The sequence below is a fragment of the Gorilla gorilla genome, chromosome 7 (genome assembly GCF_029281585.2).
Source record: "Gorilla gorilla gorilla isolate KB3781 chromosome 7, NHGRI_mGorGor1-v2.1_pri, whole genome shotgun sequence".
Classification (NCBI taxonomy): domain Eukaryota; kingdom Metazoa; phylum Chordata; class Mammalia; order Primates; family Hominidae; genus Gorilla; species Gorilla gorilla.
In genome coordinates this window covers 21426422-21442591 of record NC_073231.2, presented here as the reverse complement: position 1 = coordinate 21442591, position 16170 = coordinate 21426422, and the positions used below count along the sequence as shown (strand labels likewise).

At 36.7% G+C, this 16170-nt stretch overlaps 1 protein-coding gene across 9 annotated transcripts in view; it reads right to left on the bottom strand.

Moving 5' to 3' along the window:
• Nucleotides 1–16170, bottom strand: part of VPS37A (VPS37A subunit of ESCRT-I) — a 58800-nt gene that overhangs the window by 40160 nt on the left and 2470 nt on the right. The gene's annotated exons all lie outside the window — the stretch shown is intronic.

Genomic DNA, 16170 nt, shown 5'->3' with positions numbered 1-16170 from the left:
GATGCATCCTACAATCTTATGACAGAGGATGCTGGCTGCTTTCCAAAAACAAATATCCCCTTTTTTCTAAGTAGAGAAGCCTGATTTTATTCTGGGTAGCAATGTTCTAGTTAGTTCTTATAGCTAGTTGTTGCTATAGACTTAAATCCCATCCAGTAGAATGTACAGGAAAGTTGTAGGGAGAAATTGTAGGAAAATGTCTTAAAGGGAACAAAATAATAGACAACTGATATGAGCCCATTTTGCCCTTCCTGCCTTCCTTCTACTTCCTCCTTCGATCCAGGAACTAGACTTCTAACAGCCATTTTGCACCATGAGTGACTGTGAGAATTGAAGCCATGCACTAAGGAAAGCTAGGCAGAAAGAAAGAAGTAGCTTGGGTCCTTGATGACTATGCAATTGTCAAACTCTGAATTTGCTTTATGTGTGAGAAAAATAAACTTTTATCTTGTTTTAGCCACCATTCTTGGGTCTTTGGTATTGGCAGGTAATACAATTCTTGGCTTCTAAGTCCCTGATACTTTAACATTCTACATTCATAAGTTTGTTTCATTGTTATTTGCAGGCATATATTATTACAACTATAATACACTAAGCAAGTCTTTTGGGGGCTCACTTGAAATTCTAACCAATATTCATGATATTTCCAAGGGGGAAAATGCTAAGTAGTATTAATGAGGTGAGGTTGCAGAGGAAGCTTAATATTGAAATGGACATGAAACTTCTTCAAGCATGAATACCCTTCAAAGATCTAGCTTATGACTAATGATTTGCTTTTTGTTCTTTTGGATGCTTCATCTAACAGCTTTATAAAACCTCTTATTTCCCTGTTTTTGGTCCTTTGATAAAAACCCAGCCTCTAGGATATGTAAATCTTAAGATAGCTTAAAAGATTCAAAAGTGTTGGGATGGAGTTACAGAAAAACTGTAGATGCAGATAAGCTTTCCTCTCTGATATCCTAAGGAATGGAGTTATCATTTAGAAAAAACGATTAAGAAAAGACTCAAGTGGACACTCAATATTAGGACTTGAACAGTTTTTCTGGAAGTTTTTCTTTGGGAATTAGGTTTGGACTGAAAAACCTCCTCCCTTGTATGAACACCACATAATCAACAGAATGGCCTAAGTTTTTTATTCCTCTACATTATTTTAGAACCTGAAGAGGTCATTGTTCAAGGAAATAAATACTGGTCACAAAAGCATCCACCAGTTCAAAGTCAACTAGAGCATCTTAGTAATTAATAGCACTGCCTCTCAGGTCAGGCTTCCTGGGTTCAAATCCTGTCTTTACCATTTATTTACTGTCATGGGTAAGTTAAGCCTTTTCTCTCAAATGGGAAAGGGAGATGTTAAAAAAAATCTACCCACCTAAAAGATTTGTTAGATTACGCAAAATAATGCATGTAAATCCCCCAACACAGTACCAGGCAAATAAGTGTTCAATAAATGTTAGCTATTATTAAATAGGCATTTAGAACATGCAAGTTTGTCCCTCTCTAGATTTATAGTATTAAAGTTTTTTGTTTGTCTTTTTGACACGGAGTCTCGCTCTGTTGCCCAGGCTGAGTGTGGTGACACGATCTTGGCTCACTATAATTTCTGCCTCCTGGGTTCAAGCAATTCTCTTGCCTCAGCCTCATGAGTAGCTGGGACTACAGGTGTGTGCCACCACACCCAGTTATATATATATTTTGTAGATAAGGGGTTTCACCATGCTGGCTAGGCTGGTCTCGAATTCCTGACCTCAAGTGATCCACCTGCCTTGGCCTTCCAATGAAGTTTTAACTCCTCAGTTTTTCAGACATTGTTCAGATTTTTATAGAAAATTTTCATTGAAAACATATTAAAATAAATTTGATTTAAATAATTTTTATCTAAATAATTGGTTAGAAATGTCCAATTCATTTTCTCCAGTTATACTGATGACAGTTCCTAAAATTTTTTTATGAGTTTTCTTCACAAACTAGGTATCACAAATAACAGAATGTGATACTTACAATATTAATGAGAGCTGAACCATCAACAAATTCCAAAACAAGTTAATCATTGCAATCTAGAAATGCATTTTGATTAGCTGCATTAAACAACAGATAAGTACTTGTTTTACTTAATTAAAACAGGAATAATTCCCTGAATATTCATCACAAATATGATTTTGAATGTTGCTATTTTAATACTTTTTAAAAACTTATTCCAAAACATTCATTCTCATTAAAAAAAAGTCACCAAAAAACCACTGTAAACATATTGCTGTATAATCTTCTAAACTTCTTTGTACACTCATAGCCTTATTTAAAATAAAAATATAATTACACTGTACATCAGTTTTGTAAGTTACTCTTTTCTCACTCAATTGTGATTATCTTTCCAAATTAGTAAATGTTATTTTACAATATCTTTTTTTTTTTTTTTTATTTTGAGATGGGGTTTCACTCAGTCATCAGGCTGGAGTGCAATGGCGAGATCTCGGCTCACTGCAACCTCCGCCTCCCGGGTTCAAGCAATTCTCCTGCCTCAGTCTCCCGAGTAGCTGGGACTACAGGTGCACACCACCACACCCAGCTAATTTTTTTATTTTTAGTAGAGACGGGGTTTCACCATGTTGGCCAGGATGATCTCAATCTCTTGACCTCGTGATCTGCCCGCCTCGGCCTCCCAAAGTGCTAGGATTACAGGCATGAGTCATCGTGCCCGGCCTACAATATAATTTTTAATGGCTGCATAATGTTGTAGTATATGGTCATACTATTATTTCAGCTATTTTCTACTATTAGATATTTAGATTGTTTGCAGGTTTTATTCTTACAAACCACACTTTGATAAACATTCTTATAACCATATCTTTATACTGACAGTGGTACTATTTTCAACGTAAATACACACACACACACTTTAAAGTAATATTTTAATCACACCATAAGAGAAAATTTAAATGACCTGTAAATTAATAATTTTGTTTTCTAGTTTCTCTGGGAGAAGAGAATTACTATGGTTTTACCTCAGCGGCTCTGAATTTGTTGGGGCTAAATAAAGCTGTAATAATATATCACTTTGTTATTAAGAATATAGATTAACTGGCATCCTCATTTCTTTGATAGTCCCCCAAATGGAAACAAATAGACGTTAATATGCATTAGAGATTTCAAGTTCCAAAATGGTGTCATAGAGGCAAGCTGGCTTCACTTAATGTCACAGAAAACAACAAATATGTAACACTAAGATTAACACCAACAACATCCCAGAACTCAAATATGAGGATCAGTCACTTCTCAGGGCCACAGAGAAGTGAAAAAACTCTGAGCAGATGGTAAGAGAATCGGACTTCCATATCTGTGATGCCTCTCCCCACAATCTTCCCAGCATCAAGCATACAAAAAATTTCCCCTCGACTCACGATTTCTACACTGGAAAAAGTAAGATCGAGGTGGACAATCGGCTTTCCCACCATTTTTGGTTCCCTGGCAGGAGATTCACCCCTGCCTCAACTCACCAGAAGCATCATGAGGACTGAAGGGAGAAATATCCCTGAGGACAGCCAGAGACAAAGGGGAGAGGCAAGACTACCATCCTCAACCCTGGAAACTGCCCTGTCTGCAGCCAAAGAAAACACCAAATCAGAGTGCCTATTCAGCAGCTCCATGTTGTAGGAGATATATTCCACAGATACCATGGGCAGGAACCCTTTGCCAGCCTTCCCACACTGTTGGGATATCCCCTTTGGGAGCTCCCCCATTAGAGATGGGCACTGCTCCAGGTACTTACTAGAGCCAAGGCAAACCCGGGTTTAAAGTGCCACTGAGAACCAAAAAGGAGGCAGCAACCTTACAGTAAAGAGTCTTTAAGCAAATATATTCAATAAAACCAAAACAAGCCAGAGAGAGAAGACCAGAATAAATAACTAATTCGTCAAAGTAAAGACACAGATGCACATCCGCAGGAAACAAGAGCAAACAGGGAGCCTGACTTCCCTAAGCAGACGAAGCAAAGAACAAATGACTGACCCTAATGAGATAATAATATGTGAGCTCTCTGAACAAAAATTTAAATAGTACTTTTAAGGAAACTCAGTGATCTCCAAAATAAAACAAAAAATTCAGAAATTTATCAGAGAAATTTAACAAAGAGATTTAAGTAATAATAAAAAATTAAACAGAAATGTTGGAAATGAGAAATACGTTTGCTGAACTGAAATACATTAGAGGCTCTCCATGGCAGAATGGATCAGGCAGAAGAAACAATCAGTAAATCTGAAGACAGGTTATTAGAAAATACACAGTAAGAGAAAGAAGAAAAAAGACTGAAAAGAAATGAAGACCACCTACAAAATACAGAATATTGCCTCAGAAGACCACATCTAAGAATTACTGGTGTTCAAAAGGAAGTTGAGCCAGAGGAATGGGTAGAAAGGTTATTCCAAGAAATAGTCACAGAAAAACTTCCAAAGCTTGAGAAAGACATAAATATCCAGGTACTGGAAGGTCAGATACACTGAACAAATCTGACACAAATAAGGCTACTCCTAGGCATATAATCATCAAACTCTCAAAGGTGAAGCACAAAGAGAGGATCCTAAAATCAGCAAGAGGAAAGAAACAACATAAAAAGGAGCTCTAATTTGTCTGGCAACAGACTTCTCAATGAAAACCATATAGGCCAGAAGGGAGTGGAACAACATTTTCCAAATGCTGAAAGGAAAAAACAAACAAACAAACAAACAACTTGCCATCCAAAAATACTGTAACCAGCAAAGTTATCTTTCAAATATGAAGGAGAATCAAAGTGTTTCCCACATAAATAAAAGCATGGAGAATTCACCCGAAGACCCATCTTATAAGAAATGCTAAAGGGAGTTCATCAGTCGGAAAGAAAAAAAATTAATGTGTAAAGAGAAAACATCTGGAGGCATGAAATCCACCGGTAAAATTAAGTACACATAGAAACCCAGAATCCTCTAATACTGTAATTATGGTGTGCATCCACTTATAACTCCAGTATGAGGCCCAAAATAAAAATCTATCAAAAACAACAATAGCTACGACAACCTGTTAAGAGATAGGTAATATAACAATCTGTAAATTGAGACAATTAAAAGTCCAAATGTTGGGGAGAAGGAATTCAGGCATAAATATTTTTGTTTCTATTCTTTTCTTTATGATCTAAGTTATCGTCTCTTTGAAATAACTTATTACATATATGTTTTTTGTAAACCTCATGAAAACCACAGTGCAAAAACCTATAGTAGATTCACTAAACATAAAAAAGCAACAAATTAAAACATACCACCAAAGAAAGTCACTTACCTACAAATGAAGATAGTAAGAAAGGAAGAGAGGAGATTAAAAACAACCAGAAAACAAGCAACAAAATGGAAGAAGTCCTCACTTATCAATAATTAATGTAATGGACTAAATTCTCCAATTAAAAGGCATTAAGTGGCTGAATGGATAAAGCAACAAGACCCAAGAATATCTTGCCTACAAGAAACCCACTTCATATACAAAGACACACGTAGACTGAAAGTGAAGGAGTAGAAAAAGATATTTCATACAACTGGAAACCAAAAGGAGCAGGAGCAGCTATACTTACATCAAATAAAACAGACTACAAATCAAAGACTATAAAAAGAATCAAAGGTCACTATATAAAATGATAAAGGGGTCAATTCAGCAAGCAGATATAACAATTACAAATATCTATGCACCCAAAACCAGAGCTCCAAAGTACATACAGCAAACATTAATGAACCTAAAGAGAAAGACAGATTGCAATACATTAACAATAGGGGACTTTCGCTCTACTATCAGTAATGCAAAGATCATCCAGACAGAAAATCAATAAAGAAACACCAAAGTTAAACTTCACGTTGGACCTAACAGGCCTAATTGACATTTACAGAACACTGCACTCAACTGCTGCACAATATGTTCTTTTCATCAGCACATGGAACATTCTCCACAACAGAACATATCTTAGGCCACAAAACAAGTCTGAAAAAACTCAAAGAAATCAGAAATTACATCAAGTATGTTTTCTGACCACAATGCAATAAAACTAGAAAACAATAACAAGAGGAACTTCAGAAACTACACAACCACATGGAAATTAAAAATGCTACTGAACAGCCAATGGGGTGACAAAGAAATTAAAAAGGAAATTTTAAAAAGTCTTCAAACAGATGAAAATGGAAATAGAACACACCAAAATCTATGTGATAAAGCAAAAGTGATACAAAGAAGAAAGTTTATAGCAATAAATGACTGTATCAAAAAAGTAAAAAGACTTCTAATAAACAACCCAACTATGCACTTTGATGAACTAGAGACGAACCAAACCTAAAAGGAGAAAAAATATAAATATCAGAGCAGAAATCAATGAAGTTGAGACCAAAAATACAAAAGATCAAGAAAATGAAAAGTTGGTTATTTGAAAAGATAAAATCATCAAGCCTTTAGCTAGATGAACTAAGAGAGAAGACCCAAATAAATGAAGTCAGAATGAAAAAGAAGATGTGACAACTGAGACCACAGAACTATAAAGAATCATTAGGCACTACTATGAATTATATGCTAAAAAACTGGAAAGCCTAAAAGAAAGGAATGCATTTCTGGACATATACAACCTACTAAGATTAAACCATGATAAAATAGAAAACTTCAATAAGCCAATAATAATGAGATTGAAGCCATAATAAAAAGACTCACATCAAAGAAAAGCTGAGGACCTGATAGCTTCGCTGGTGAATTCTACCAAACACTTAAAGAACTAATAACAATTCTACTCATGCTTCAAAAAAATTGAAGAAGGATTACTTCCAAACTCATTCTACAAGATCAGCATTACCCATAGAAACAAGAAAAAAGAAAACTACAGGCCAATATTACAGATTAACATACATACAAAACTCCTGAACAAAATACTAGCAAACCAAATTCGATATAACATTAAAAAAGATCATTCACCATTATCAGGTGGGATTACCCCAGGAATACAAGGACAGTGCAATATATATGCAAATCAATAAATGTGATATATCCATTAAGAGAACCAAGAACAAAAAACATATGATTGTTTCAACAGATGCTGAAAAAGCACTCAATAAAATCCTTTGTGATTAGAACCCTCATCGAACTGGGTATAGAAGGAATATACATCAAAATAATAAAGGCCATATATAACAAACCATAGTTGACATAGTGAATGTGGAAAAACTGAAGGCCTTTCCTCTAAGATCTAGAATAAGACAAGCATGCCCACTTTCAAACTTTTATCCAATATAATAGTGGAAGTCTTGGCCAGAGCAATTAGGCAAGAGATAGAAATAAACGGCATCTAAAATGGAAAAGAGAAGTTAAATTAGCCTTGTTCGCAGATGACACAATGTTACGACTGGAAAAACCTAAAGACTCCACCAAAAAAACAGACAAACAAAAAACCTGTTAGAAATGACAAACCAATTCAGTAAAGTTTCAGGATACAAAATTAACATACAAAAATCAGTGGCATTTACATATGCTAACAATAAACAATCTAAAGAAAAAAGTAATCCTAGTTACAATAGTTACAAAGAATATAAAATACCTAGCAAACAATTTTACTTAAGAAGTGAAAGATCTAAACAAGGAAAACTATAGAACACTGATGAAAGAAATTGAAGAGGACATGTACAAAAAAAATGGAAAGATATTCCATGCTTGTGGCTGGAGGAATAAATACTGTTAAAATGACAATACTACCCAAAGCAAATTACAGAGTTGGAGCAATCCCTAGCAAAATACCAATGACATTCTTCACAGAAATAGAAACAAGCACAATTTTTTTACAAATTATACTTTAGGTTCTGAAGTACATGTGCAGAATGTGCAGTTTTGTTACATAGGTATACATGTGCCACGGTGGTTTGCTGCACCCATCAACCCGTCACCTATATTAGGTATTTCTCCTAATGCTATCCCTCCCCTAACGCCCCCTGACAGGCCCTGCTGTGTGATGTTCCCCTCCCTGTATCCATGTGTTTTCACTGTTCATAATCCTAATATTTATATGGACTCACAAGACCCTGAATAGCTGAAGCAACTCTGAGCAAAAAGAACAAGGTTGGAGGCATCACACTATCTATCCAGCTTCAAAATTTACTGCAAAGTTATAGTAACCAACTCACATGCTACCGGCCTAAAAACAAACACACAGACCAATGGAGCAAAACAAGGAACCCAAATATAATTTACAGCCAACTCATCTTAACAAAAGCACCAAGAACATACAATGGAGAAAGGATGATGTTTTCAATAAATGGTGCTGGGAAAACTGGGTAACTACATGCTGAAGAATGAAACTAGACCTTATCTCTTACCATACACAAAAATCAAATAAGAATGGATTAATGACTTAAATCTAAGACCTGAAACTATGGAACTACTAGAAGAAAACATTGAGGAAATGCTTCAGGACATTGTTCTAGGCAAACAATTTTGTGTAAGACCTCAAAAGCACAGGCATCTAAAGCAGAAACAGATAAATAGGATTACATCAAGCTAAAAACCTAGACAGCGAGGCCAAGGCAGGCGGATCATCTGAGGTCAGGAGTTTGAGACCAGCCTGACCAACATGGAGAAACCCTGTCTCTACTAAAGATACAAAACTAGCCGGGCGTGGTGGTGCGTGCCTGTAATCCCAGCTACTTGGAGGGCTGAGGCAGGAAAATCGCTTGAATACGGGAGGCGGAGGTTGTGGTGAGCCGAGACAGTGCCATTGCACTCCAGCCTGGGCAACAAAAGCGAAACTTCATTTCCAATAAATAAATAAATAATAAAATAAAACCTACACAGCAAAGAAACAATCAACAAAGTAAAGAGACAACCCAAAAAACGGGAGAAAACTTTTGTAAACTATCCATCTGACAAAGGATTAACTACCGAATACATGAGGAGTTCAAACAACTCAAAAGCAGAAAAACAAATAATGTGATTTAAACATTGGCGAAAGATCTCAACAAACATTTCTCAAAAGCAGCATACAGGGTGTGGTGGTGTGCGCCTGTAAACCCAGTTACGTGCAAGAGTGAAGTGGGACTGCTTGAGCCCAGGAGTTCCAGATTAGTCTGGGCAACACAGTGGCACCGTATCTCCAAAAAAAAAAAAAAAAAAAATATCATTTTACCCCAGCTAAAAAGACTTTTATCAAAAAGCCAGGCAATAACGAATGCTGGCAAGGATTTGGAGACAGGGGAACCCTGATACACTGCTGGTGGGAATGTAAATTAGTACAACTAATTTGGAGCCTGCTATGGAGAACAGTAAGGAGGTTCCTCAAAAGACTAACAATATCTCTGCACCTTTAGAACCTTGAAAAAAAAATGAAACCGCCATATGATTCAGCAATTCTGCTACTGGGTATATTGCCAAAATAAAGAAAAAAAATCAAAGAGATAGCTGCACTCCCACGTTTATTGCAACACTATTCACAACAGCCAAAATATGTAATAAACTTAAGTACACATCAACAAATGAATGGATAAAGAAAATGTGGCATAATACACAACAGAATATTATCCCACCATAAAAAAGGATGAAATCCTGTCATTTACAGCAACATGAGTGGAACTGGAAGTCATTACGTTAAGTGACGTAAACCAAACACAAAAAGACAAACATTGCATATGTGAAAGCTAAAAAAGTAGATCCACAAAGAAAGAAAGTAACGTGATGGTTCCAGACATCAGGAAGGGTAAACAGGAGGGGAAATGAAATTAATTAGTGAGTTTAAATATACAGTTGATAAAAGAAATAAGACCTAGTGTTTGTACAGCTATCATGTATCAATTTTAAAAGATTTAAAAATGCAACAGAGGCACTAGTTCTGAAGCTTCCTTTTACAGAATAAACAATAATTTATCACTTAGTTTATATATATACACACATATATACACATACACACACACATATATACACATACACACACACATATATATATATATATATATATATATATATATATATATATTTAAGACGAAGTCTCACTCTCGTTGCCCAGGCTGGAGTGCAATGTCACTATCTCAGCTCACTGCAACCTCTGCCTCCCAGGTTCACGTGATTCTCCTGCCTCAGCCTCCCGAGTAGCTGGGATTACAGGTGCCTGCCACCATGCCCGGCTAATATTTATATTTTTAGTAGAGACAGGGTTTCACCATGTTGGCCAGGCTGGTCTCGAACTCCTGACCTCAGGCGATCCACCCACCTCAGCCTCCCAAAGTGCTGGGATTACAGGCGCTCAGTGAGCCACTGCAGCCGGCCCACTTGGTTTATATTTTGTATTTGTGTTTATATTCAGTTTGATTTCATAAGACTCAGTTTAACTGAACACCAAGCATATATCCAGCAACCTGCAAGGAAATTGAAACACAGAGATGAATATGGGGTGGTTTGTGCTCTGAATGAGCATACGGTGTGATGAGAAACTCAAGTTACTAAAAAGATCAATTCAAGATAATGATGTCATGCATTTCCCTCAGCGTTGGGTAACTCAAGTAATGTTTATAGGTGAATCTTGCAAATAAAAGATTCAAGTGCTTAGAACAGATGGAGAACAGACAGACAAACATCCTATCTAAATCTCTCTATGATTTAGATAAAAAAACAAAACAGATTTTTCATTTTTAATTATTATGGATACACAATAGTTATACATATTTATGGGGTACTTGTGATGTTTTGATAGAAGTACAAAACAGATTTTTAAAAAGCAAATCCATAACAGTGCTGAAAAGCAAAAACTACCATATACAGATAAATTTTGAGCAAACTGACAAAGAGAAAGGATTACACGTAAGAAAGGAGTGAACATTTAAAAAAAAAGAAGAAAAAGAAAGTAAACAAGGAAAAAAATCACAATCCAAAACATAAGTCCAATATAAAGTTTGGAGCAGTCTGAAGGTCCTCTAAACCCTTGAACCAGGTCAATGCAAACTAAGAGTTTGGGGGGAAGAAGGCAGGTCAGGAGCATTTCTCAGAGTAATTAATCAACAGGGTGACATTCGTGGAGCAGCAGGTAGGCTAGGGAATTAGCCTCTTTTCCTAGCTTGTTTCCAGCTTGTTGCTGGTAAACAGCAGTAATATTTGCATTCAGATTAACACAGAGATAGCCTCTAAGCTAGCGGAGACTCCTCAGGAAGTTACTAACCCCACGACAGCTACTGACTCCCCAGGAAGCCTCCTTTTCCAGAAGATAACTATCAACTTGCCCTACCTAAGGACTCGTCATTCTTATTCTTCATCACCAGAAGCAGACTATGGTAAACAGAGTAAGTATTCACAAACAAGTCAACAGGGAAGCTCAAATACAGAAACGAGAACGTCATAAAGGTTTGAATAAAACAAAATCACGCAAACTGTGCACCAAATTCAACAAATTGAAACATAAAAACTCAAGAGCAAAGACAAGATGACTATAAATTTATGTAATATCATCAGAACAACAGAAGACAATAGCACTTGCACACACACACATACTTACACAACTGATATAAGAATGAAAAAGTAAGAAACTGGGAATTTAAAACAAACAGCTCCAAAAATGGTTCAGTGTTGTTTGGAAAATCCTTCATACTATAGCTGTCTCTTGGAGAATGCTGATCCACTTTAGCACATTAAAGATTTTGAGAAACTCCAAAGTAAATTGTGTTTGTTTTCGAAATCTGTGTAACATGGAGCACTTATTTCACATTTTTTTAATAGAACAGATGATAATGACTGAGATGTACAAAGAGCTATGAAAACACAGAAGAAAGCACCTAACCTAGCGGCAGTGGGGTCTTCTGGAAAAAATAATATCTGAGTTACATTTAAAAGAGTTAATACTCAGAAAAGTGAATCAGGGAAATAAAGTGTACATTTTAAATGGAGAAGCCCTATCAGAAAAGCTTCAGATACAAAATAACACAAGTTCTCCAAAAGTCTCCATAGCCTTTGCCATATATGAAACGTTACATTCTGTTTGTTGATATCTTTCCACCAGCCACATCACCATCTTCTGTGACAACCAGGAATCAAGTTAAGGTGGCTGGCCTTTTTTGACAAGAGTTAGGAAACTACTGAAAGGAGTGACATGGTCAAATTTGAATTTTAGAAAGATTACTCTGGCAGCAATGTGGAAGAAAAGGCAGAGGGGAAAAGGCTGGAGGCAGAGAGAACTGTTAGAACCTCGTGGTAGTAGACATGGAAGACTGAATAGAAATGGAAGAGGGCACAGGTTTTCGGCTTAATTGAGCAAACAGCAGAAATGGTTTGGAAGAAGTTCAGGTTCGGGGGAGGGGCAGATGTGGCTGATTTAACTAGCAATGGAGAAATGACTGCCTTATCATAACTATTTTTTAAAGCAGTAACGGACTAATATTTCTAATGAGAAAATTAACTGAGCACTTGAGCTGTATGATATTTCTTAAATGGTACCATGCTTTATTGCATCATACCCTCTGCAATTATACATCTTAATCACTGGTTACAAATAGACAATATAATTTAATGTGTCAAAGTTTTCACTTAATTACAGGATTGATACGCATAATTTTAAAGTTTACTATATAGAGCTCAAAGTGCATTTACACAGTCAAAATGTTGATATTTTGTAGATTTCTGTAGCTTCAATGGGCTAAGGCATAACAAATGCTTGTAGAATTTTTTTATTACAACAAGTTAATGTTATTTCCTTCCATAAAGAAGTTTTCCTATCAAATAACTACACCAGCGAGGTAACACACATGAATGAAGGCAGCTGCTTGTAGTCTAACAGGGAGTGAACTGCAAACTAGTGAAAAGGGTAGTGGGCAGCCCAGCAAAGGAGACAGCTACTCTTCAGCTTGAAGCAAATGTTGCTATGTGGAAACCAATCTTTCCAGATTTTCCATTTTAAAAGAAGAGTTAGAGACGACAGGGGACATAGGGGAAATCTTCTGCCTTTTAATTTTGCTGTGAACATAAAACTACACTAAAAATAAAGTCTATTAAATCAAGAAAAATTGGGCTGGGTGTGGCAGCTCATGCCTGTCATCCTAGCACTTTGGGAGGCCAAGCCAGGCAGAGCGCTTAGGCCCAGGAGTTTGAGAGACAAGCCTGGGCAACATAGCAAAACCCCATCTCTACCAAAACAACAACAACAACAACAAAAACAATTGTTTTTTAATTAAATTAATTAAATTTAATTAAACTTATGAGCCAGGCATGATGGCATGTGCCTGTAGTTCCAGCTACTTGGGAAGCTGAGGTGGGAGGATAGCTGTGGTAAGCTGTGAACGTGCCACTGCACTCTAGCCTGGGTGACAGAGTGAGACCCTGTCTCAAAAAATAAATAAATAAAAAGGAAACCTGGAAATTTTAATACAAAAATTGCAAATTTTGACTGTTGATAATAAATCCTTTTCATAAAAATACATAACATGCGACGGGTTGAAACACAGACATACACATCCCTTCATTACAACATCTCTTGTGTTACCAAGTTTGTGTGTGAGTCCTTATAAGCTGAGAATGAATTCTATAGAAACAAGAGCATGGAATTTAAGCTTACTCAGAATCCCATGAGATAGGGGGACAAAGTCTTAACAGCTGTGATCAAAAGGTTAAGCTTAGCAGCTGTGGGGGAGAACTATACAAGAGCTGACTCTACAAGAAGTTTTAAGGCTAAACATTTAGGCAATCAGAACAATGGAATCCGCAGACTGGCAGCAAAAGAAAATATTAAAACAAATTTTCAAGACTATGGAGAATGGCACTACTATTTTAAAGATACGGACAAGAACAAAATACAGTAACAATTGCTGTTTACATCTCCTGTGTGCAAGATAATATTTTAGGTTATTTACCTGCATCATGCCTAATTTTATGAAGAAACTAACTTTCTGGAATGGACTTGCTTTCTAAAGGGAAAGTCAGAAGTAGTTCTGCCAGAGACAGATGAGTTGTAGGTAGGCTTATGAGAGATCTATAAACAATAAGCTGGCTAGAAGCTTACAGGCTAAGAGGCAAAGATTTCAAGCACACTGATTCTATGCAGTAGAAGAAAGGAATGTAATTTGTCCTATGCCTACTATGTGCTAGATACTCTTCCAAATGTCTTACATGTATTTTTTAGTTATCAAAAATCCTGCATGACAGGAATCACAATTGCTGATTTTACAGATAGGAATTGGAGGATCAGGGTTGTCTCATATAAAAATATCCAAAACATGAGACATTTCTTCCTCCCAGTCATTTGTTACTATTGCTGAGAAAACATTTTGAGCAGCTCCCCAGCAGACTTCCCCTCCAACTCCCACTAACCAAGAGTCCCGCTTCCACAGTAACTTGGGGGGAAGGGTGATGAGACCATCATCACTGGCATAAACAATCCTTATTCACCTCTAGTGGAGGCTGGGTTGAAAGATCCCAGCCTCCACAAAGTATGGGCCTTGCAGAGGGAAAAACCAATAGTGTCCATAAAGTCAGCTTCCTCAGGAAGTATAAGAAACAGAATTAGTTCTACTCCTGTCCATAAAGTCAGGAATTTTGGTGATAAATTGAATACTGTGGTAAGTGATACTTAGAAGAGAGAACATATTACTTGAGCCCAGGAGGCATAATTTCTAGTTTCCATTTTCACAGCTGACTTAAACACTTTGGTGAAACACTTTTTTGTGCGTGTCATCTATGACAGTTATCTCATTTGCCGTGCATATTGCTGAGACTCAGATGAAAAAATTTACATAAAATTCACCTATTTTTTTTGTAGAAGACTGAGGTAGCTGAGGAGATAAGAATTTAAGGCAACTAAAAAGTTCACAATCGTTAGAGAGAGGGGCAAAAAGAGATTGCTGAAGTGGAATTTTCGGAATTACAAGGGGTTAAAAATGGTAAGAGTTGGAAAGGAGATGACAGAATGGGGTAGAGAAAAGTTACTCAGTAGAGCAGAAGAAAAGGTACTTTCACGGCCAAAAAAAGATATTCACCTATTGAGCTTACATTTGGAGAAGAGACATAAAACGAAACATGAGGGAGGTGGGCAGCATATAACAAGATATTGATATTCCTCATGTAACAAGTTTTTGTACTGTTCATAGGAAAAAAAACACTGGAAATTCTTTCAACTTTTACACACCCCACCTTCAGAATAACCAATCTGTCTGTTCGCACAAAAATCTTTTAAGTGTAAGTTGTACCACTAATTTAGGTAATCAGGCAACATATTGCCAAGATTGGGGCTGAGAAAACAATACCCCAAAATATCGCACTTTGGTAGGCTGATTACTTTGAATTAAAGGAGTCTGGAGGGCCTCAGAAGTAAAGCTCCCTCTGACCACCTCCTGCCCCTCTTTCTCCCTTGAAGAAGTCATAGAAACCAGAATTCCTCCTCCCCTGGGCGGTATATTACAAACTAGAACCCTTCTTCCCTACAAAAAATCTAGAAAGGTCACTTTCCCTTCCGCCCTGAAGACCCTCACCTCCATATGAGCCCGGGCCCGTCCACTAGAGGAGGAGAAGGTTATACAGAGAAGCCAAGAAAAATCTGAAGAAACAGGCCTTGGTGGTTTTCCCCCACCTCTGTCTATTACAATTACCATACTCTTTTTGTCCAATCACATTTCTACATGGCTGTCCATTCTTCATTGAACCTAATCATAAATACAGACAGTTTTCCTTGGGTCTTTGGGGCTTCATTTCTGAAGGCTCCCATGCAGTGCAAAACTTTGATTAAATAAATCTGTCATGCTTTTCTCTTGTTAACCTGTCTTTTGTTACAGGAGGGTCAGCTGTGCCCCTTATGACTGATGAGAAAAGATATCACACCTTTTCCATCTTTACATCAGATACCATACAGATAGATTATTTTTTACCTCTCAGCTTACAAATATATGTCATTATTTAAAAGGGTGGACTAACAAGAATAGGTGAGTGGCATTTTCCAGGATTGTGCCATTCTTTGAAAACTGGAAGCATATGACCTACTTAACTGTCTCCAGAATTATTCGAGTATAATTTCTAAATGCGAAACATCTCAATAAAACTTCAAGTGTTTTTATAAAAGAACTTAAAACAATAAAATACTTAGTTATTTGTTCATAACACTACAAAATATATTACATTATCTAATGTAAACATGTCCAATCACACATTCATAATTTCTGGTTCAAAAAATAATACATA